Genomic DNA, 23,416 nt, shown 5'->3' with positions numbered 1-23,416 from the left:
CTGTGTGGACGCACTCATAAGAAGACCAATGGCCTGCTCGACCGCCTTTCTAATCATTATATAAAGCGTCTCTATGTCTTCCTTGTCTAGAAGAAGACAGGGGGTTGACGTAAGTAACTCTCGAGAGGACAAAAGCTTCAATTAATCGAAAGGTACCGGATTCCTTTAGGCCTCGCTTCTTGGTGGCAACTCGCCTGATCATGTGTATGATTTGATTAATGCTGTTTTTGAGGCGCTGCAAGGAGACGTCACTCCTGATGTTAGCCTCGAGATGTAGGCCCAGCTAGGATCTTGATGCTGGGGCTTGGAGTGATGGCGTGGCCATCAAGGATTATTTGAGTGTATTCCTTGGTTTGGCGTGAGGGCGGATGACAAGGAGCTGTGATTGTTTACGTGAACACTGGATGCCACAGGCTTTAGCACATTGGCGTAGTAGAAGTGAGATGTCATGCATTGGTGTGAGCTTCCTTTAATTTTTGTAACTCTTAGCACATGAGTAAGGTGCGCACAGGGCCGCTAGATGGGCGTGACTGGTCGCGTGACGCTTTCACGTGGCATTCAGCGAGAACGCAGGGGGTAAACCCGTAGATGTGCTTGGTTAGTACACCACCTGTCTTCCCAGTCTTCGTGTGGGCTCGTAGCTAAATCGGTAAGACAATGGGCTCTCGCTTTGTTAGTCTATTAGTTCCAGGTTCGATTCCCGGTGTTGCCAGTAAATTCTTTTATTTGTTAGCTGGAGTTTTCTGGTGACACCCACGGTCGCGAAAGAACCCTTGGGGGGTAGAGGTAAAAAGCTTTGCTTTAAAAAAACTTTGCTATAAAATGTGTCAACATTATACCAACGCTGCCTATTTGAAGGTGAAACAAGGGTACATATAGACGTTCAGTTTGTTTTAAGGAATAAGGAGTTTTCCCGCCTGAAAGTGGACCAGCTTGAGAAAGCAGCTTGTCTCGATTAAAACGAACAGCGACTGCTTTCGTACGGGTACGCCGTTGCAGCGCAGCGCGTAAGGTGAAATATACTTTGCAAAATGTTTGTGTGGGCGTGTGTGTAGAGAAGGGGAAGCACTCTGCACTACCTCTGCACCAGGCCAGAATTCTTACGCAATATGCATACGTGTCGAACAATTTCAGAGCTTGCCTATTGGCCACTATTGCAAAACGCATCTAACATGCTCAAAATAGGGCAAAATTATTTTATAGAGCACCGCCCAGGCCTAAGCGACGCGCAGGCGGAGATTTGGAAGAATAATTGTGCGGTAAGTCGGCAAGCTTTACGCCAATCCACTCCGTACGCGTGCGAGCGAGTACATGTGATAGCAATCACTTACCCCCTACCTACATGCAGAGCGCCGATATCGATTATAGGCTACTGTTTCGTGATTCCAGTGCTTTGGGGACGTAATGATTTGGAGTAGATGCACCTAGCACTGAAGGTATCAGCCAAAAGATTGCGTGCAAATGCCTCCTACGTGCAAATCACCGAGATTCTAACTGCGCCAGCGCTGCGCTCCTCTCACGACAAAAGCAAACGTGCAGCGAACTTTCGCAAAGGCGTAGCGACGACTTGAGCAATACGTAGCGGTGCGCGTAGTTTGTCAAAGCACGCATCCTGGGATCCAAAGCAAGCGCAATGCCTGAGAGCCTGAGACGCCACAGCAGGACTGCTTTCAAATGGGCGCCGCCATTTTGGCTACAGCTTCAGTGGAAGTGACGTCGGTGACATCACGATGCTGGGGCGCTATTTAGGGGGGGGGGGTCGGCCTGTTCCCTTACGGGATATGGTTTGGGAATACGCTGCCGGGCGCTTACGGAAGGGGGTGTGGTTTGACCTCTAGCGCGCAAGGGCAAAACTGGTCACCCCGCGAATACTGCTCGAGGTAGCGTAGAGTAAAAACCAAAACTAAAATGCTTAGACGAGCCACGGCATGAGGAAATAAGCGCTTTGTACGACAGATAGTGTCGCCTTGTCGCTGAAACTGACCAAGATCAAGCAGCCGCAACCTTCACTCCCACATGTTCAGCCACACAAGCGTAGATGGCGTCTGTTATTTGTGTGTCAGGGCAATTTAAAACCATCTTGGCTAACCTTCGGTAACTGGGAAGCAGAAATTGTAAACGCAGCAACTCCCTTCTAAAACGCTCATTCGGCGTCAAAGTAACGCTATCGCGTCCAACATATTACTGCAACTTTTTCTGATGCAAAAATAACTGTCGGACGGTCTTCTTCATCCTGATCGATAGCAACGTGGTGTTGGAATTGCGCCTAACTTCATTAGCTTGGGCAGACGTTAGTGGGACTTCTTCTGTGGAAATAACAATGGGACACGCGGCGTTATCACGCGCATTTGGAGGCTGCTGTGAGCGGCCTCTGATTCTGATGCGCATGCTTCCGTTCCATCACCTATGTGATGCCCGGCCGCCGGTAATGGCCGCGTTTTTCAGTTTAGGTTCCCAAAACACCAATCTTCACGAGCTGTTTGCGTCGCGCGCATTCACGCTTGAAACGCAGTATATTTGCATGTCGCACTCTTTTTATTGGCCCTGTTGGATGGCCTTATTTTTACGCCGTCGAAAATTTGAGTGCAGTTGGCCTTTAGGGAAAAGCTTCAGTATAACAAGCAGCGGGACTGCATGCTTTGTTAGGCAAGCGGATGTTGGATTAGCAGCAACGATTTTGTTTTAGCCCACTCCCTCCTATGCTTCGTTTTAAGTGGATTGTCTTCGTCGTACGCAATCCCAGTAGGCTACTTCTTCACTAAACGTCCAACGGGTAGTCAGCTTCCCGATCTAGTACTCTTTGTGATGAAAAAAGGAAAAAAACCTGTGGTTGCCGCATAGTGCAACTTGTCACCGACCACCACCGAGTCAAAATGAAGATGCCGGACCAGGGCACTCTGGCGTTTGAAGTAGAACCCCCGTGCGACTGTAACAAACCTGTACTCCTAAGTTTCGACTCCTGCGATGTGCTGAAGAATGAAGAACGCACGCTCATGACGTAGGACCTAAGGGGAAAATTTAGGTATCTTACCTAAAGTATGTGTATGACCTGCAAGAGAACCTGACGGTGAAACCGGTCCGTTATCTACACCGAAAGCCCGTCCATACGAATAATATCGAAAAGATGAACGTGAGAAGGACCATTCAAGTTCTGCCTCCGGCTGTGACCGCTGCCTTATAACACCTAAAATAACAAGCCAGGCACACATGCAGCCCATTGTTCGCAACTGCAGGCCACACCATCACATTCATGAGGAACTTCTATCAGGAGTTCATACTTCTGGGCATGAGCAATACAACCCGGCACCTGCGCCAAAAGTTCCCCGATGTCCGGCACTACGGCGATGCTGACTATGACAGGCTTGAGTGGCTGGAGGTTACCATGCCTATGTATTTGGAAGATGTTAAAAGAAGTTGCGGTGATCCAAGCGAGTTCCTCACGAAGGAGACGTATGAGGAATTTTCTATCACCACCTACTCTAGTGTTTCCTGCATAAGGTACCTTCTGAAAACCGACAGCTTCCTGTTCGTGCATATACCGAATAGAGAAACGGAGCGAGAGCCCGTTGTCTTACCAATTGAGCTACGAGCACACGCAGATACAGGGGAGACAGACGGTGTATTCACCGAGCACAGCTGTGGGTTTACCCCCTGCGTTCTCGCTGAATGCCACGTGATAGCGTCACGCGACCTCTCGCGCCTCTGTGCGCTCCGTCCACGGCACGTGTGGCGGCCGTGTGCACCAGTGGTTTGTCCAGGTAGACCTCCAAAAGTTTGCACTCGTGTGCAATACCGATACCAAACAACCGACTACCATACGTGGAATGTGCTTTGAGTTAACTTTCACGAATAATATAACTGCGCTGAAAACGCAAAGTCTGAGTGCGTATCACACCGGTCATCAGTCCGTTCTGAACATTGTGCTGAAGTGAAATAATATATAACGTGTTACAGGTACAGTGTAACGTGTGAATAACGCAACCGGGCCGTAGGCACCCGTGGTAGGTGGTGTATAAAGCGTCGCTTTCGAAACGCCCTCCACAGGGTGAATAGGCCCGCACTTTTTTGGAACGCAGTGCATAACGCAGAAAAGTCTTGCGAAAAGAAATATGCTCGGTTGTGGAATGCAGGCACAGAATTGTTTACAAAATCCCACTGTCTTGTCAGGACGTTGCATTGACGATCGCCTGCGTGACTACGAGAACTTTCTCAAAGGGTCATGCTAGCAGTCAGCTTGCTGTGCATTGGAAAAAAAAAAGAAGAAAGGGCACGCGTGACCCACGAGGCTTTCTGTATCGCACAATGCTGCGACGAGTGTATTCGTGTGCCCAGTGTCTCGCGTGAACGGAAAAGGGATCGCATATCTTTCGAATTGATACGGGTTTCCTACCATCATTGTGTGCTTTAAGAATTCGTACAGCACCGTCGCCTTCTTCTATTTGTTATTTATTGTTGCGTAGATTTGACTCTTTCGTACAAAGGTTGCGCCCTAATGCAATAAAAAAGATGTGGTTGATAGTCAGTGCACATGTTTGTCTCCTCCTTTCTCGTGTCCCGTCTTCGGGCTGTTGTAATCGCTTAGTTCGTTTTTTTTTATTTTGCCACCCTCTGATTGGCTAGGTAGCGCACAAAATAGGCGTCGCTGAAGGAACGGCGGTCATTGTGTTGCTGGAACTACGTGCGTCGCCTCCCTTCTTGGGCAAGCCGGCGGTCGTCCAGGCAGCTGGTGGCAGCGGTGGCGACGGAAGGGAGCGTATACGTCGGCGTTGGTCTTGGCGTCGGATTTGGTGAGAGCACGGTTTTATTATTATTATTATTAGAGTACCCTCAGGGTCTTTACGGCGTTACAGAGGGGGTGGGTACAGTGCATGAAAACAGGTAACAGTGTAGAAGTACAGGCAGTATGTAAACACAAGCATATTTCCGGAAACCAGGTTACTGCATTACATGTACAGAAAGTGCATTCTTGAATGATGCCGGATCTTCAATGGACACAATATGGTGGGGAAGGTGGTTCCATTCCTCAGACATTTTGGGGAGAAATGAATCTGAGAATGCGTTGGTGCGGCCAGATGGAACGTTGTTGCCTTGAACGGATGGTCGATGCGGGATGATATGTACGTGGGCCGTGAGAAAAGGTCGCGTCTTATAGATGGGTTATGGAAATAGATTTTGTGAAACAGAGTCGTGAAATTTTTCTGCGATGGTGCAAGCTTGGTAGAACCAGGTTATTTTTCATTAGTGAAACACTGGAGGTACGGGAGTAGTCGGAAAGTATAAATCGAGCTGAGCGGTTTTGTACAGATTCCAGAAGAGAAATTAGGTTTTGTTGTGCAGGGTCCCAGATTGCCGAGGCATACTCTAGTTTAAGGCGAATTAGTGTCCGATAAAGTGTTAACCTGAGGGGGGATGGATCATGAGAGAAATTACGGCGAATATATCCTAAGGAACGGTTTGCACTGCTGCAGACAAAATTAATGTCTGTGTGCCATGTTAAGTCATTGCTGATATGAACACCAAGATACTTGTAGGATGTAACGTATTCGAGAGTGGCTCCGGTAATTTTGTAATTAAAGGGCTGCTGGGGATAACGTTTGCGCGTAATGGTCATGCTTTTGCATTTGTTGATGTTAAGTATCATGTGCCATTTGCTGCACCATTTAGAGACAGTGTCGAGGTCGGCGTGTAAATTAAAGTTGTCCGTTCGATCACAAATTTCGCGAAATTACGCAATCATCAGCGAATAATTTTATGGAGGAATTTATACCATAAGGAAGGTCGTTAATAAATATTAAAAATAGCAGAGGACCTAACTCCGAACCCTGTGGTACACCGGATTTAACATCAGTAGGGAGAGAATTGCATTCGTTAGCAGTCACGAATTAGGTGCGATTGGTCAAAAAGCATTCTATCCACTTAACCACATTAGGGTCAATGTTTAGGGTACTGAGCTTAAGAAGTAATAATTGATGAGACACTTTGCCAAACGCTTTTTGAAAATCTACAAAGATGCAGTCTACAGATGAACCGCGATCCAGAGCTGATGCAACGTCGTGTGTGAATGTTAGAAGCTGAGTTTCGCATGAGTAATTTTTCCGAAAGCCATGTTGAAATGGGCTGAAAAAGGAGTTGGATTCCAGGAATGATAGAAGGTTAGAATAAATGACGTGCTCTAAAAGTTTACAGGAAATAGACGTTAACGATATTAGGCAGTTTTAGCATATCGTTACCGTGTTTGCGTTACCGTTTACCGTGTTGCCGGAAGCGCTGACGACGGTGAAGCCTGTGCCGGTAAGTTGCCGTTCGCGGCAACTCTCGCGCTGCGCAGTCTTCTCCCGCAAACACGGTAAACGGTAACGTAAACACGGTAACGATATGCTAAAACTGCCTATTGGCCGGTAATTTAAAGGAGAGCTTTGGATACCGGATTTGAAAACAGGGACGACCTTCCCCACCTTCCAATCAATTGGCACAGCACATCACTGAAGGAATTGAAAAAAGATGTGTGGCAGGATTAGTGACGAATAAACTTCGGTGTTTTTTAAGAGCTTGGGATTAATTTCGTCTACGCCACAACTGGAAGGTTTAAGGTCATGAATCAGCTCCATAATTCCAACAGGATCTACTACAATAGGATCCATTGGAAAAAAGTTGTAATCGCATAATTGCGGCACAACATCCGCAGGACAATTCGAAAACGACTTGGCGAATACTTGATTAAGAACGCGACAACATTCGTCACTGCGCATGACCTGGTTGTCAGCATATCTAAGAGATATAAGTTCTTTTTTATTAGGTATAATTGTCTTCCAAAACATTTTGGGTTACTTTGGAGAAGCGAGGGGAGAGTGTTTGTAAAAAAGACGTCCTTCGCTTTTTTTATGGCTGCACGATAAGCGTCGGAAATATTTTTGTAAGCAAACCAGCGGGATGTCTCATTTTTGCGTTTGGCTACACGAAATGAGCGTTTCTTTAGGCTTTGCAGTCGTTTTAGATCAGATGTGAACCAAGGTGAGCGTTGCTTGTCAGAAATAACAACTAAAGGAATATATTTGTTAGTCAAAAATGTAACTTTTTCTTTAAACAAGTGCCAACTGTGTTCAACCGTGCGATCAAAAAAGCCTACCATGTAGGCATCGATAAAACATTCGAGTTCTGTATTAATTGAAGCGTAGTCTCCTTTGGCGTAATTTCTTATTGCTTTGCTGTGTGTTAGCCGGCGCGAAACCTCAGCTTCTAAGGTAAAATGAATGAAACAATGAGCGCTTACACCAGGAAGGAAAATTAGGAGTCGCACAAGATCTGGAACATTTCTCAGGACCAGATCTAGTATGTTAGCGGACGTCGGACCCACTCTGGTTGGTTTGTCAACTAGCTGAGTCAAATTAAAGTCGAGACACATGTTAAAAAATGTAGTACTATCTCCTGATAGATTACTGTAAGCAGAGCAGGGCACTGACCAGTTTATTTTGGGGAAGTTAAAGTCCCCGAGCAAGAACAACGGCGCATGTGAAAATTTCAAGACCAGGTTGTTAAGAACGTCATGTATTTTGTCACAAAAGTCAGATGTAGCATTGGGCGGACGATAACAGGCGCAAAACAGGGCGTTTTGATTATTTAAGTGTATCGAAACACCGATAATTTCTAAGACTGAATTTGTTATCACCATACTGGAAGTGAGACAATCGGCTGCAGCGATCAATACACCGCCACCCGGTTGATTACAACGATCAGCTCGGTATACAAAGTAATTTTTATCGCAACAAAACAATTCCGAGTTTGCCTACTATGTCTGCAGCGCAGTCATCAAAAAGGGAAAACAAGGCATCGCGCTTGTTAGTGACGCTGCGCACATTTAAAAATAAGACTGACAGGTTCTTGTCGTTATTTTTTGGGCGCGGGTCAGATGTTAGGATGACACGGTATCTGAACCCCCGGACGTATCATCGATCTGCCTTGGCTTGTTCGTTTCCAGTTCGCATATGCTATCGGTAGCAGGAGAGTAGACATAGCACTTTTTGTTCAGGTAAAGCTTGTTATAGCGAATGGTAAACTGCTGGCCGCTATCTTTTCCGTACTCGTACAACTTTTTTCTCATGCTCCTCGTTGCCCTGCAAAAATCTTCGTTCACGACCACGTCAGACTCTTTCAGCTTTTTTTTGGAATTCTTTTTTTTTTTTTTTTTTTTTTTTAATTCGAAAGTTTGCCCTGCGGCATGCTGTTTCTTCATTTGGATGAGGAGAACTTTACAATAATTGGCCGACATTTACCAGGAATGAACTTGCCTAACCTGTGGGCGCGAGATATTCGGTCGTCGCTAGTAGTCAAGTTTAAGTTCAATACGGAATTCAGAACTGCACAAACCTTTTCTTGTGGTTGTGCCCACGTCTCGGAAGAGCTGTCTGCAAGGCAATGAAATATTAAATTATCCCTTCGTGAACGATCTTCAAAGTCATCTAGCCGTTGGTTCAGCGCCATTACTTGTGGTTGATAATTTTGCGTGGGCAGCCCTTCGGGGCAGCTGACATGTTTTTCAACTTCCGAAAGCCTATTATCGAGATCCGTAATCTGTTGCTCAAGGGATGATTGCGCCTCTTTCACTTCATTAATAGACTCCATCAGTTCATCGTGCTTTACATATATCTTGTTATGCAATGACTTAATAAGGGAAAGCAGCTCGTTGTAGTGTTTGTCAGGAACATCCTTTGGGGGGCCGGGGTTTGATTCAATATCGCCAGACATGATCAGCAGTTTTACAACATGAACACATTCGCTTGTCACAGCAATCATTACACAAGGGCATGGAAGCAGCAGCAAGCAAACATTGTTTGATCTTTTGCTATAAAGGGAAGGAGCAGAACCCACCCGCACAAGAAAAGCGAAAGGGTTGCTGTAGACTCGCATTGTTGCTGCACTTCCATGCCCACTGAAGGCGATCCTCGGGTCCCAGCTGTTTAAGTAGAGCTGCGGTGATGCGTCGGTTACTTTGGATGACGGCGGTGCGCAGAGGGCCGGGGAGTCGTTCCACAAAAACGGTTGCTGCGCTTGGCAGTCCGGAGTGTTTACTGCAGAATGCAACGCCTGGAATCCTTGGCCGCCGAGTTGCGCAGTTGGCTGCAGTGTCTTAGCCGGGAGCGGAAGAATTTTCCACGAGGCAAGGAAGGTCAAAATCTGCACAACAAAAGCGAAAGGGTCGCTGTATATGCGCATCGTTGCTGCACTTCCATGCCCACTGATATCGGCTTGTTTGACTTCATGTGAGCACTAACGCAATTTGCTTGGTAGTCGAGGATTTTTGACTTTTCTAGATATAAGCAGTACATCTAAGAGCAGAACTTTTGTTATCTGCAGTCATGATGGAGACGTCGGTAACAAAACCCAACCTAATGTTGCTCACCGAAGGGCTAGGTATCACACGGAGAGAGCCCACGCGGGAGACAGACGGTGCACTCACCGAGCACATCTGCGGGTTTACCCCCTGCGTTCTCGCTGAATGCCATGTGATAGCGTCACGCTACCTTTCGCGCCGCTGTGCGCTCCGCTCACGGCACGTGTGGCGGCCGTGTGCGCTCCTTGTGCATGCGCTAGGATGCGGTTATATAAATATAAAAGGAATCTCACAACAACGCATGGCATCGCACTTCTCTTTCGTCTCTGCCACCGATCCCGTCGCCTCTGTCGGAAGCGATGGAAACAGAAGTGAGATCGTCTAACACCGGGTTTGAGTTTCCTTCATTTTGCAAAAAAAGTGTCCACTCATGTGCTACACCGATACAACTCAACCAACCACCGTTCATAAATCCTGCATTCATTTAACCTTAACAAAGAACATGCAAGAAAGGGTATGGTTAAGTGCATTTCACTTGTCTCTGGTTTCATCTTTTGTAGAGTCACGTGTGTGAATTCAAGTGACGTTGCATGGGTAATCACTGTGGGTGTCGTTTACAGCTTCGTTTTCAAACCACCTTCATAGGGTGGATTGGCGGGCATTTTTTGCCCACAGGGATCGTTTTTGCTCACGTCGATGAAACCGTTGGGGGGGGTAGAGGTATACAGCTTTGCTGTAAAAAATGCCTGCAGTATGTGTTGTATTCCACTCCATGCCCATGATTCCACTCTATAGAGCCAGTAATGCGCAACGGCTCCTGGCGTCCCTGGAGGTGGTACCTACATTTATTAATTGGTCCTTTCTACAGTGATGTTTTTGTAACTATAATAGTATATCACGGCTGTGATAGTATTGTTTCGCGTGCAGAGTATGTTATCCCAACTACAAATTCAGGCCGACCGATTACAAGCAAATTCTGAATAGAGTAGTTCCATATGACAAGTCTCAAGCTATGAAAGCTTTGAATATGGGCCGTTTGATTATCCTTGCTCCTGATTTGTTCGTATGCGTGCCAGCACGAATCGCTGCGTAGTTTATGTAACTTTTGCTGTGCTCATTCATACCTGAATTACAGAAGCAATAGGTGCATGCGTCCTCAATTATGGCGCGGCCTTCATAGTTTCCGCGCCACAATACGTTTCCCAATTACATTTAGCACGCGCCTTCTTACAAGTGCAACTCATGGTGCATTAAAGTGAGGCGTCTTAAAAGGACAGACAACCGATTATTGTCGAGTATATATTCTCTATCCCAAATGAAAGGGCATCACTTAAAGCACCTTGACGAGAAACGGTCTTGCTGATAACGCCCTAGAACTTTTTAAATCGAAATTTTTAGATCTGCGAATTTTGAAAATGTTTAGAAATACATATACAATTTAACATTGTACAAATACTTGTGTTGAAAGGTTTTCAATACGTACATAAACGTTTCAGCAGTTACAGTAGCTGCTAGGTTTGCAGGTCGGCTACCGAGTCGGCTTTCTAAGTAGAAAGCCACAACGCATTCACAAGGCCCACCTTCACCTGGAACCATAAAACACACTGGCGACGGGGATGCGTACTGGGATCGCATTTTAGTCGTGTGTATTATTCCCATCCAATCCCGAATTTTAATTTTAAAAAATCTGAGAGCTGACACTATAGCTGATTAGCGATCGCAGTGACATAGTTTGTCTCGGGTGTCTGCTAGTTTCTGCATAGTGTGTCTACTAGTTTCTACCTTTAATTTTATGCGTGGTGAATAAAACTTCATGTAAAGTTCATTTCAATAGCCAACACGCCCCTTCACCAAGTGTGTAATCATTTCCTTAGCCGGTGCAGTATTGCATTCTGGGTCAATTTTCCTGCTTGGAACTTCTGATTATGCTAGGTGGCAAGTTGAAGGTGAACTTGAGTGAGTTTGTGTTGTGGGTGCCCAAGAGTTTTTGTGAGGGTGTAAAGGTGGGCAGTCGAAGGGCCGTTTTGTAGGCTTTCCATTTAAGGAAACACTGGTTCCAGAAACATCTTTTTTTTTTTGCTTTCCAACCAATTCTGAAAACTTCATAGGCTTGTTCAGTTTTTTTAGCTGATTTTAAATATATAATTAGTTTTGATGTGAGGCAACTAGTTTCTGTGTTCATTTAAAAGAATTCGTTGGTTGTTTATGAGAACAGTAGAAAAAAAACTATTCAAGATTGCCAGCAAGACATGAATAGATACCAGAAGTTGTGGAGAATGAAACATGGGAAGCAGTTTTTTGTTTTGCAATCACATACAAGTTTACACCAATTCTAACTTCTAGGTTTGAACTACTACTGCTAACCAATTAAAAATAATGCTAATTAAACAACTACTGAAATGCAAGATCTGCTTCCCTTATCGCATGGTTTACACATTCAGCTTCACAGTGCGAAAGAAGTGATCATTTCTAGTTGCACTACATGCTGGGATGTACTGTCGGCATCAAATGGAACGCGAACATGAAAATATGGACCAGAACGTGCAGAACCAGAACGGGCTAGGGCAAAGGCCAGTTCTTCGTCCTCCTTCGGGTGTTTGGTTTGGGTGGAGCAGGGGTCAAGAACTTTGCTCGAGCAGTCGGTGGCGGCTGAAACCATAGCTCCACGTGGCTGTGTCAATACAAACAACGTGCAGATTTCCTCGAGTTCCTGGACTCGCAGCTCTCTCCGCAGGGGTGGAGATCTTGTCGAAGGCGGTCTTCTCATGTAAAATGCGGAGGCTGTCTAATAGGTGTCTGCTCGCGGTTATCTTGGTGAGGTGATCCAGGTGCGCAGTGTGTTGCACGGCTTGCGCCTTGATTTGTTCCTCGAAAGTGTTGCGCGCACCCAACGCGTCATATTTTTCGTTTGGAGCGTGCATGGGTATTCCTAGGGCTTAGTCATGCTCATTTCTTGATGAGGCTGCTTGGTTTGCAGTCATTTTAAAATATTTACGGAATTGTGGAGTTGTTAGGGGTTTGTGTGAGGGAGAGGCTGGAAGATGGGTACTTGTTGTTAAGGGGGGATATGGCGATCCACCCGCCCCAGTTGACTGAATATTGCTTCACTACAGTTCGCAAACTGGGGTCACTTCAAATGTAAGCTGAATAATCTTGCGCAAGCGCTGTTGGGTAATGAAATTGTAGGTGTAAAACTATATTATGACCATTGATCTAAATTCCTGCGTAGGCTAAATAAATGGTGGGAAGCGGCAGCGTCCCGCGGTGTCCTACGGCTGCGGGTCGAATATGACAAGCGTTAGGTCGGCGGGGGAGCGGGGGCGATGCTACGATATGAACTAGACATTCTAGCTTCACCGTACTATCAGATTCGTTCGCCCCTAACGAGATCCGCGGCTTGTTTGGTTTTAATAATCAGTATCCTGGAGTAGCTACCTAGCGATGATAAATAAGAGTATCTAAACAAATGGCCTAAACATGCACAAGCAAACCGCGGTATGTACGTGCATTGCTTAAAATAAGCTGCCGACAGTTTTTACCTACGATTGCCTTTGTGCAGTCGCGCGGGTGCCGGCTGGCAGCTTGTTATGTAGCTTTGTGATTTACACAAATATTGACGCCCAGGTGCAACATACGACGCGGGGCGCTGCGCGTTTCTCGCGCAAGCACGACCATTGCCCAGGTCAGGTTAGTTTTTCCAGACTGCTCTCACACTACTGAAGTTCGCGTAAATCCATATCGCGGCCTCTCAACGCCGAAAGTGCACAACAAACGTCTTCGAATCGAGCACGCATTAATAAAAAAAAAGTAAAAGCATTGCACGCACGGCATAGAACTCGCCGGCCAATAAGATGGCTCTAGCGGCGCCGGAGTGCGCGGTGTGCCGGAGCACGACCGGCTTTATAAATAGCAACCTGCGCACGCGCCCTTTTCCTACGGGGCTACGCGGTCCTGTTTTTTCCCGCCGTATACATTTTAGGGTTTGGACAATTTATTAGGCTTTGTTGACATTAACAGAGCGATGACAATGCTGACAACCTGGCAGTTGTCATTAGCATCGCGCCACAAAGGCGGTGCGTTCGGAGAGCTATTTTTCTGCCCTACACTGAATGTGCGGGGAGTTTCTTTGTGCAGCTGAGCCACCCAGGCTTGGACCACATGATGGAGCGTGTTTATGCTGCTGACTACTGCGCCGGACGACGGGTCGTCTGCAGCTGGCGAGCCTGCTGAAGTGGCGTGGTGCAGCCTGGCCGAGGGAGTCGGCAGTCTCTACTTTGCGGCCACGGGCCATCACGGATGCACCGCCACCTTAGCAACGCTTGCTTGGGCTGGCTGGTGCGATTCTTCACGGATCTACCTGCCTGCAGACATCAGCGGGTGATGACCGCGCCTGCTGGAACACTGCCAGCGGTGGCATTGGACGAGCGGAAGCCGGTGTAGGGAACGCTATGCAGTGACTAACGATTTAATCGACGAACGAACTTTCCGTCGCCTCTAGTCCTGTAGTCAGCTCTCGCCGGCGTACGCAAGAAATTTAGGAGGGAGGGATGCGGGGATCGCGACTTTCACGCGAACCCCTTTCTGGCTAGCTTCCCATCGCGGCTGGCGTTGCACAATGCGCCTCGCTCGCGTGACGGGAACCATACGAGAGGGCGCCAGCGACCGGAGTCTTCGTTGTCGCCAGGGTGGAGGCGTTGACCCTTTTCCCCTCTGCCTTACCCTAGTAGCACAAATTGTTGCCGCAACGTTTCTGCCGTGTTGCCAATGTTGTGCAACGTTAGGCAACGTTACACAACGTGGTGACAATGTTGCCAAATGTGGGCCAACGTTGGACGCATTCAGCAACATTCACGCAACATTTACAAACAACGTATAGGCAACGTTGCCCGTATGCACGTATTTTCACATTGCAGCAATGTTGCCAAATGTGGGCCAATGTTGGACACATTCGGCAACATTCACGCAACGTTTACAAACAACGTATAGGCAACGTTGCCCGTGTGCACATTTTTTTCACATTGCAGCAATGTTGCCAAATGTGGGCCAACGTTGGGCACATTCAGCAACATTCACGCAACATTTACAAACAACGGATTAGCAACGTTGCACATATGCACGTTTTTTCACGTTGCAGAAATGTTGACTAATGTGGGCCAATGTTGGACACATTCACGCAACGTTTACAAACAACGCATAAGCAACGTTTCCCACAGGCACGTTTTCTTGCGTTGCAGCAATGCTGCCAAATGTTGGCCAACGTTGGATACATTCATGCAACGTACGTTTCAACGTTGCCCTTTACACGCTTTTTTTTGCGTTGCAGCAATGTTGGCAAATGTCATATTTATGTTGTTAAACGATTGTATGGGGAGTTACATAAGCTGCCTAAAAATTCAAATGATCCCGTACAGCAGACTTGAATGTTTGCGATGTAGTACATGTAACGTCGGGATACGTTAATTTTGGGAGTGTGGTTAAATGTGATCCACAGTTTCTACAATGCCCACGAAAAACTCAGAAACAACATTGCTATGTGCATGTTTATCTAGGTTGCCGCAATATTGAGGAATGTTGAATGTATAGCAGCTTTCCATTTATTTATTATGTGAACACCAGTTACACCACACTAACCCATGTTTTGGAGGAATTGCGTCGCCTATAAAAGTTCAAATGGTTATGCACAACGGACGCCTTAGTTTACTAGCTGTACCATCGCCTCCTGCACTTTACTGTACTTTAGCTGCGTAGAATACGGCACTTACACACACACGCACATAAATGAAATCCCCATCGTCAGCCTGTCCACTGCAGGACGAGGGCCTCTCCCAGTACGGGAAGTTTTCGCCGAATGCTACACCAAATGGGCAAATCTTGTTCTCGTGAATGGATGCCGTTTTCTTAGGCATCGCATATCTGGTTTAACCTCTCTGATATCCGCTGGTGACCAGGGGCGGATCCAGGCTTTTTCTGAGGGGGGGGGGGGGGGGGGGGGTCAGCTCCCGTCAGTGGTGGTGGTGATGATGATGATGATGATGATGATGATGATGATGCTGAGCAGGAGGAGGAGGAGGAGCCTTATTTATTCACCGAAATTTAGAGAAGGCAAAACCGTAAGAAATACAAGTCATCAATTCACCTTTTTTTGCGACCTGAGTGGTCATCTTCTTGGAGGTTTAAATTCAAAAATTAAGAGAGGGGTCAGGACATCCGGACCCCCCCTCTGGATCCGCCAATGCACAAGACCAGGTAGCACCCCCAGACCGGGGAATATAACGGAACAAAGGGCGGTACCTGTACTTGATTTGAAGTTATTCAGAGGCAGACAGCAGGGCACCCTACACCGATGTGTGATCATTTAGAGACACGGCTCTCGAAAAACTGCAGAAATGCATGTGGAGGAGTGGTTGAGCGTGTAGATCCTCCCATGAAATGTAAAAGGAACCGCGAGCGTTTGAACGTTTCTCAAAACGAAAGAAACGCGTGGTGCCGGTTCGATGGATGGCGCAACCAATCTCGGCGGCAGATCCATTTATTTTATTCTCTCATTTGTTGGATGATCACACAATATTACTACATGTAGAGTGGACACAGCCTAGAATAAAATAATACCGTCTTTCCGCGCATCGTGCGTTGCATTAAAGCCAGGTGCTGCGCCGTTCTAAGACGGTCATTTTTTCGAGATGGCCGCCCGCTGTCCCATAAATGAAATTCGTTGTTACTTCATTTTTTTAGTAAGCGGGTAAATCCCATCGCCGTTCTTGGTGTTAATCAAAATAAACCACAAATATGGGACCTTCGATTGAATATTGAGCGCGAACACAAGATTGTTTTGTTCAGGAAAACTTGCAAAAACGCTCAATTAAAATACACAAACAGGCTTCGTTTATGTTGGAGAACAGAATTTTAACAGGTTAGGCAGGCAGATTCCTGATCATAGCCAATACTTTTTCTAGTCTCACTAAGTTATTGGTGTCAAGCATGAGCTCGCGTCATCCACAATTATCGTGTATGGCCGCGACATTGCTTTGTGTCGGGCGCATGGGCCCGCTACGATTTCGTCCACGTGGAAGAAATCGAACCTCTGTTAGTCATGCAGGCGTAATTATTATAACCATAATTACGTCCTACAGATATAAATGTCCGTATTCTACCTGTTTCCTCTTAGTTTTACGAAATAGCAAGCTCAGTTTAAGCCAATCTTTGCAGCGCGTTATTTGTTTTCAGCAATAAACAATAACGAGAAGTTTGCATCCCCCCTCGCCTCCTACTTGTTGCTTACCCCTACTCCATTTATATGTCCCATTTGTACTTCAGCCTTGGTAATATCGCTCAAAAACAGTCACTTTCAAAAGCAATAATGAATTCTCTACTCGTCGTGCGGTAGTCGCACTTTTAATTCTTATATGAGTTGCTGAACAAATGTGTACTTTTTTACGGTGAGGTGCCCACAATAATTTGAAGATATGACTCAACAACGAGGCACCTTATTTCTATACCCGTTTTTTTTTTTTTTTGTCATTCACTTTTTCTAAATGTGTATACGCGTACGACGTATACGCGCAAAAATTTCTTGGCGGCGTGCATCTGACACATGAATTTCTTGGTGACAGATTGGACTTACAATAACTGTAAGTGGTCGCTTTTGTTAGCTATGGACGTGTTTCCGTGAAGTCCAGTCCCCGTGAAATTTATGAACGTCCACCTAAAGCGTCGCTGTGCCACACCTAGATGAAAGCCAGTCAAGTTATGTAGGTGCGACAGTCACGCTCTGCAAAATCACTACCTCCAGTGTAAAACAACTTAGATCCGTGTAAATGTCACCCAAATAATACCATTTCACTGATGTACGACACCAAATTTGCCATTCTGCGAATGCGCTCTTGGAACATCCGCGCGGTATACAGGGCTAACGGTTCGCACCAGCCCCTGCAGGCCGTGTCGCTCATGCAATTGGTATACCGATTGTCTCAGTGTGATTTAGTTATTTTAGGAATCCACCACGGTGGCTGTTGTTCTGCTGAGCCCAAGGATTGAGCCCAATGACGCGGGTTCGATTCCAGGCCGCGGCAGCCGCTTTTTTTGCGCGCGGGTGTGGAGGCGAGAAGCGAAAATGCCTGTGTTCGAGATTTCGGCGCACGCTAATTAGATCCCCAGGTGGTCAAATTAATCCGGAGCCCTCTACTACGGCACGCCTCATCGCCTGTGTAGCGTCGGCGCGTGAAACCTGATAATCAGTCAAATCAGAGGGCGATTTTAACACATCATTAAACTTAAAGAGCAAAACACATCTGCTGCGCATCGATAAAGCCGCGCGCAGCTTTCACCCTCGACTGCGTTGTCACGCATGGCCAGCTATCAGGCTGTTTTTGTGAGTATTTTACAAATTTTTGTCCACGTGCATGCCGCATATATCCAGGAAACTGACCGAATACAGCGCCTGCTAATTAACCCAACGCGCGCATGAAACGGACGGCGCAGCATTCCGACGTCAGTACATACGAATGAGAACTTGGGTTTCATTGCCGTGTGTTATTTCGCACTAATTATTTGCTGAATAAACTGGAATTACTACAAGAAAATAACTTTTTATGCCGTCATCAAATAGTATCGAGTTTACTCTGCTCCGACTTAGCTTCCTCTACACTCACTTCACCATGTACATCCCAAATTTTACGCGGCCTCTTTACAACGCACGTTCTTTTGGGGAACCTGCACCATATGGAAAGACAAACTGACCGGGTATACTCCGTGTTTTTCATTCGACGTGTTGACCGTATCTTTAAGAAGTCCGCGCAGATGCACCTCAATACAGCTTTTTTTCATACCTGCCAGAAAACAGCACCCACAAATGTCTTCCCAACTTTCCTTTGCTATTGTTGAAACATTGCACGCCTTTCTTAGGTAGTAGATTACGGCTGTATTATAAAAAGGTAATCGTGAATCGACAAGGGAAACTTCCAGTTCCATTTTGCTAAGTTTTCACAAGCATCTCGCACTGTTAACTTTCTCCCTTAAAGGAGTACTGAGACCAAATTTTTACTCCATGTTTTTATTGGTTAGGTGTAATAGGTGTAATATTTGGTATACGTTGCCGTGAAGGGGTATTCTAGCGATTGCGCAATTGAAATGGCGACCTTCGGAAGCGTATTTAGGGCCCCTTTAAATCATGAATGGCCGGGTTGTTTTTATGTTGCCGCCTGTATATCCTTAGACAAAAATAATCTAGATAGAAGGCTCAAACATTTCCTTGTTGCTGGATTCTCATAACTGCTTGAAAAAATTAATGTACTGGAGAAATTTTATATGCAAGCTATAAAACTTCTGTGCAACTATGACGTGGGAGTGCGAGCCCTACATGTCGCCAGCTAATTACAATCGTATGTGTTTTCCCTTCATGTTGCCGCAGTAATTACAGTTGATTAATGAAATGGATTCAAACCCAAAGTTCATGTTCTTTAAATTGCCCCCCTTCATGCGAAATTTAGTCATTTTTATAGCCCCTCTGATCAGCGAACGTTCCAACTAGTTCTGATCTGCGAACGTTCTGATCAGCGAACGTTCCAACACCTTGCACCCTTGTTTGAAATAAAAAACATAAAGTGGGCTGTTTTATATTTCAACTTCCCCATAGACATTTCACCTACCTCGAGCGCCAAAGTCAGAGCACCATCATATTGTAACATATATGAAACAATAAAACAAAACAAAGACCTAACCCTGGTGAACCTTCCAAGTAACCTGAAAACTAACTTCCCCATTTTCGCTTTTGTTCCCTTTTATTAGCATTGCACATATATCTTCAGATTTTCCCTGGTGTAATTTTTATTCGTAAGAGGCTCCAATGCATCGAACACTTGTCGCGTTCTGCTTGGCGCGAAACGAAATACAGGGCGCCAGGCGTTCTCAGAAACGGGGCGGGGTGAAGGGAGGCACGCCGTCTCGCGCGTTCCTTTCTTCACATGCCTTATTTTTTTTTTTTTTTTCGTCGTCGCCCCGTCCTTTCTGAGAGAGTCGCAAAGGAAGTTTTAGCAGCCGAGCGCGAAGTGGGGGATGGTCGTAAAAAAAAAAAAAAAAACACCGAAAAGAAAAGGCCTTCTTTCGTCCTTGGCCAGCGTACTACCCTCCTCTCACACACGCGCACACGTGCGCGCACCTCGTAGAGCGGTCCCTTCCTGCTCCTCTGCGCTTGGCAGCCGTGTTGGGTTGGGGAGAGCGAACAAAAAGCGCGCGCTTATGCAGAAACGAGCGCGCTTTTGCAAAAACGAGCAGCCCTCCTGAGAATCAAGCGGAATGGAGAAGGCACCAATACGAAATTTTGTTGTGTGGCCGCATGTTACGGGGAATATTTGTGGGCTGGAAATTAAGTTCATAGCAACCGACCAGTGAAGGTAAGCGCTCGTTTTTTTGAGCTCGCCTCGTTCTTTCGAACGCAGTTTACATCGTAAAAGAGCGGGAACAAGACTGCCCTCCCGTTTCTAGCTTCTAAGCATATCCTTCTTGCTTTTGTGAATGCGTACGTTTGTAAACGGTGGAACATGTATTCAGCGCTTAAATTGTATGGAAAGAATTTAATGCGAAATGAGGTGGGCGCTCAGTAGATTTTTTGTTGTGATGCTGAAATCGAGTGTAGGTTCTGCAAGAACCTTGATACGTACGATTGGCTTTTAATTTACTTCTCGCCACAGCTGCTAACGCACGCGAAAAATAAAACTAATAAGTTTAACTTCGTTGTCATGTTTAATTTCACGCGAGTTTCAGCGGAATGCTGTTCCAGAACACTATTTAGCGTTGCAGTTAAGCCATGTTATCAGCTGCTTATGCTAACCATCTTACGATGTAAAACAACGCCTGAACGTCTTTGTAGTATTCACAAACTTTCCATGTGAAAAGCTGCAGGTGTTCGTCGGATGCTGATAATTTTAAAGAAAATGGCATACGAAAAAAAAAAAGCTCAATTGCCAGTTTTAAGCACATTTTTCGAGAGCAAACGGTAAATTTAAATTAGGCAACCAAGGAAATACATGGTTGTAATTTGTGTAATGTTTCCATTCTTGACAATAGCATGTTTTCTAATTTTTGTTCGTTGTGTTTTAAGTCTATGGGCACTGAGGCAATTATCGTCTTCTTTCAATTCGTCATCAGTTGGTCGGCTTCTCTTGATAATTGAAAATTCTCTTGCACGCTGTCTGAAGACTTAATTACTCAATGGCCTGTAAAGAAAGCTGTGAGGTATTTTCTACAATTAAGTACTTTTGTCCTTTTCTGTTTTCCAGGAATGCTTGAGAAACCCACTCATGCGATGTCCGTGCCATAAATTTAGTTGACACAGGCATTAGAAAAAGTTAAACAAGCAAGACAAAGTGGAAAGTGGAGTGGCCTGTTTTGCTATATTCCTTCCTAAAGGTAAGATTTTCCCCACTAGCTAAAATTTGCTTCACTTCAGTTTTCTGCACCACTTCTCTTTTGTTTTCAGAAATGCCTCCAGATTTACCAGCACCACAAAACTGACACACGAATAAGCTCATCTGGCAGCAAACGTCATCCAAAGTGCAGGTGAGTTTTTGAGCACCCTATGTGTTACAGCAGTGCCCTTTTGTTTGTTTTCCAGGAATGGTTGTAAAATCTCATCTTAACTGCCAGTACAAGAAAATTGATGCGGCCATATTGTATACAAAAATTCCTGGTGTTCTGAGAGGTGAGATATTGTCTATGCTGTAACAACTTTGTAAATTCTAAACTACCGCTTTCGTTCATTTCGCAGAAGTGTCGCAGTAACAACCCTATACTGGGTTCATGGCCGTCAAGATCATCAAATTGACTTGTCAAGACAAACAAGCAAGCCCAGGAGGAGGAAAACGAAGACGTCGTCTGAAACAGCGTACTTGCGAAATTCAAGGCTTTAACAGCATACGTATTCGGCTCGATTGTTCATAGTAAAATAAAGCGCACGTGTCCTTTCATCTTAAACAGTGTCAATGTTGTTATTTACGCTAGCTGCATGTTCCTTGCTTTAAAATTTCGCTATTTCTTAGTTCGTTATTTTGCCGGACTGCCTTAATTGTGTGTGTTGATCAGTGTAGGGATCAAATGTATGAATATACAGGTCTAAAATACCGGTTTATACCTTTCAGGAGTTTACGCAGACGAGGTTTGAACTGCTCGCTTATCATGCCGTCAACAATCGCCTCTCTAGGAAAAAATTAACTTATATTATTTTCATCTAGTTATGTTGCATGTATATCTGTAACTGTAAGTTACCTGTACATTGCTGCAATAATATTGCTTCGTAAGAGAAACATTGCTTGAACGTCATATCAACAGTGCGCGGATGTAGCCCTCGTGGTGAAGAAACGTATCTATAAAGTCGCGGTAACGTTGTAGGAAGCATCGCTTGGACATTAAAGCGACGTTTTCTAAATGTTACCCGCACGTTTGAAATATGTAGTTGGAAAGTTACTGCAAAATTGCAGCAATGTTATTGCAACTTCATAAAAACATTGCTTGAACGTTGAAGCAACGTTCCTTGTATGCTAACTGCATGTTAAAAGCGTAGATCTAAAGTGGCTGCAAGATTGTAGCAATGTTATCACAACGTATGAATGGTACAGTGATATGCTTAAATGTGGTATGCACGTTGCAAAAATGTAGCTGAAAAGTTGCTGCAACGTCATCAAAAAACGTCTCATAAACGTTGTTCAAATGTGTCCCGCACGTGGTTGGAAGGTTGCTCCAATAGTGGAGCAACGTTGGCGAACGTCATAAAAACGTTATCCAAACATTAGACCGACACCCTTCAAACGTTGCGCCCATGTTGGAGCAATGCTAATATGTTGACGCAATGTTTCTGGGTAACATTGCACGAACGTTACAAAAAGCGGACATTAGCCACGTTTTGGCAACGTTAAGGGGAAACGTTGCAAAAATGTTCAGGCAACATTCTGTGCTACCAGGGTTACCTGAGAACCAGTTCTTCCTCGGCACTAGCGCCACCAAATGGCGAGGTCTGGTGGGTTGTCGCATGACGAGAGGACGCTCTCTTGTCTTGGGGATGCGGTGGCGCGCGGACGTTTCGGCGGCCAGTCCGGACCTGGGAAACGCGCCACAATGGGACGTGTCCGGGCGAGCTGGGAGAGTGCAACCGCGCTCGCACGCGCAGCGCTCCGCTGCTCCGGTATGCCATCGGTGATTCAAACTATCTCGATCTCTAGCGTTGTTTAATGCCACGCTCCCAGTGTTACCGTTATGGCCTACGAGTAGTCTGTATGCAGTATATTTGATTTGCACTTTGCAATAAATGCTGCCATATGGTGTTTTGCCCTCTCCGCCTCCTGCCTTTGTCTGCCTCCGCAAACAACGGACCCGTACGCAGCCGGCGCTCGCAAGGCATGTTTTCTGACCGCGGATGGCTGCGGGGTGGGAAATAACTAGTGTGTGAAATGTAGAATCCTACTATATATATATATATATATATATGTATATGTATATGTATGTGTATATGTATATGTGTATATGTATATATCTATATGTATATATATGTATATGTGTATGTATGTATATGTATATATAACACCACATCCGATTCTCAAGACGCCATGTTTGTTCTCCCCAGGACGGATTCCCCGCTTCTTCCTTCACTTCCACTCGGTGGCTGTCCTCCTCGGTTTGGTAGTGGATTGGCCGGTGACCTAGGTCTCAGCTTTTTGCTTGATGTTTTACGTCTCTACACTCGACCACACTGCAAAGAGGTGCACCACCGAGCTGTTTGCGTGGGCCCCTGGCTCTGTCTCGACAGACCCACGAAAGGCTAAAGAGTCCGTTGCAGGTCTCTTCCCGTTGGTTATGTCTCGTGGTTCGGTTCTCTTTCTTTCTGGCCAGTGCTAGAGCAAAGCTTGTTTCCATTGATGAGGAATTCTTCACTGCATATTCCAGAAAGATCCTCTCCGGCGTTTCTAAGCGGCGTGATCTGCTGTCAATGCTGTCCGTTTGTTTGAAGGTATTCCTCCCTCTCATGGTCATTTGGTTCTCGTTTTCATTTATGCGTAAGTCCGTCTTTTGTCCACGTGCTTGCCTTCAAGATTTTTGTTGTCG

The 23,416-nt window shown here is 45.7% G+C and overlaps 1 long non-coding RNA gene across 1 annotated transcript; it reads left to right on the top strand.

The window, feature by feature from the left end:
* The first annotated feature begins 19,541 nt into the window (after window positions 1-19,541).
* Window positions 19,542-21,267, top strand: LOC144144569 (uncharacterized). The gene is made up of 4 exons (XR_013317275.1): window positions 19,542-19,716; window positions 20,602-20,731; window positions 20,802-21,023; window positions 21,090-21,267. It is a non-coding gene; the product is annotated as an uncharacterized LOC144144569 (long non-coding RNA).
* The last annotated feature ends 2,149 nt before the right edge of the window (window positions 21,268-23,416 follow it).

The sequence above is a fragment of the Haemaphysalis longicornis genome, unplaced genomic scaffold (assembly GCF_048455015.1).
Source record: "Haemaphysalis longicornis isolate Haplotype H1 unplaced genomic scaffold, Haemaphysalis longicornis Haplotype H1 scaffold_7, whole genome shotgun sequence".
NCBI lineage: Eukaryota > Metazoa > Arthropoda > Arachnida > Ixodida > Ixodidae > Haemaphysalis > Haemaphysalis longicornis.
This window is presented reverse-complemented; position numbering and strand designations above follow the sequence as displayed.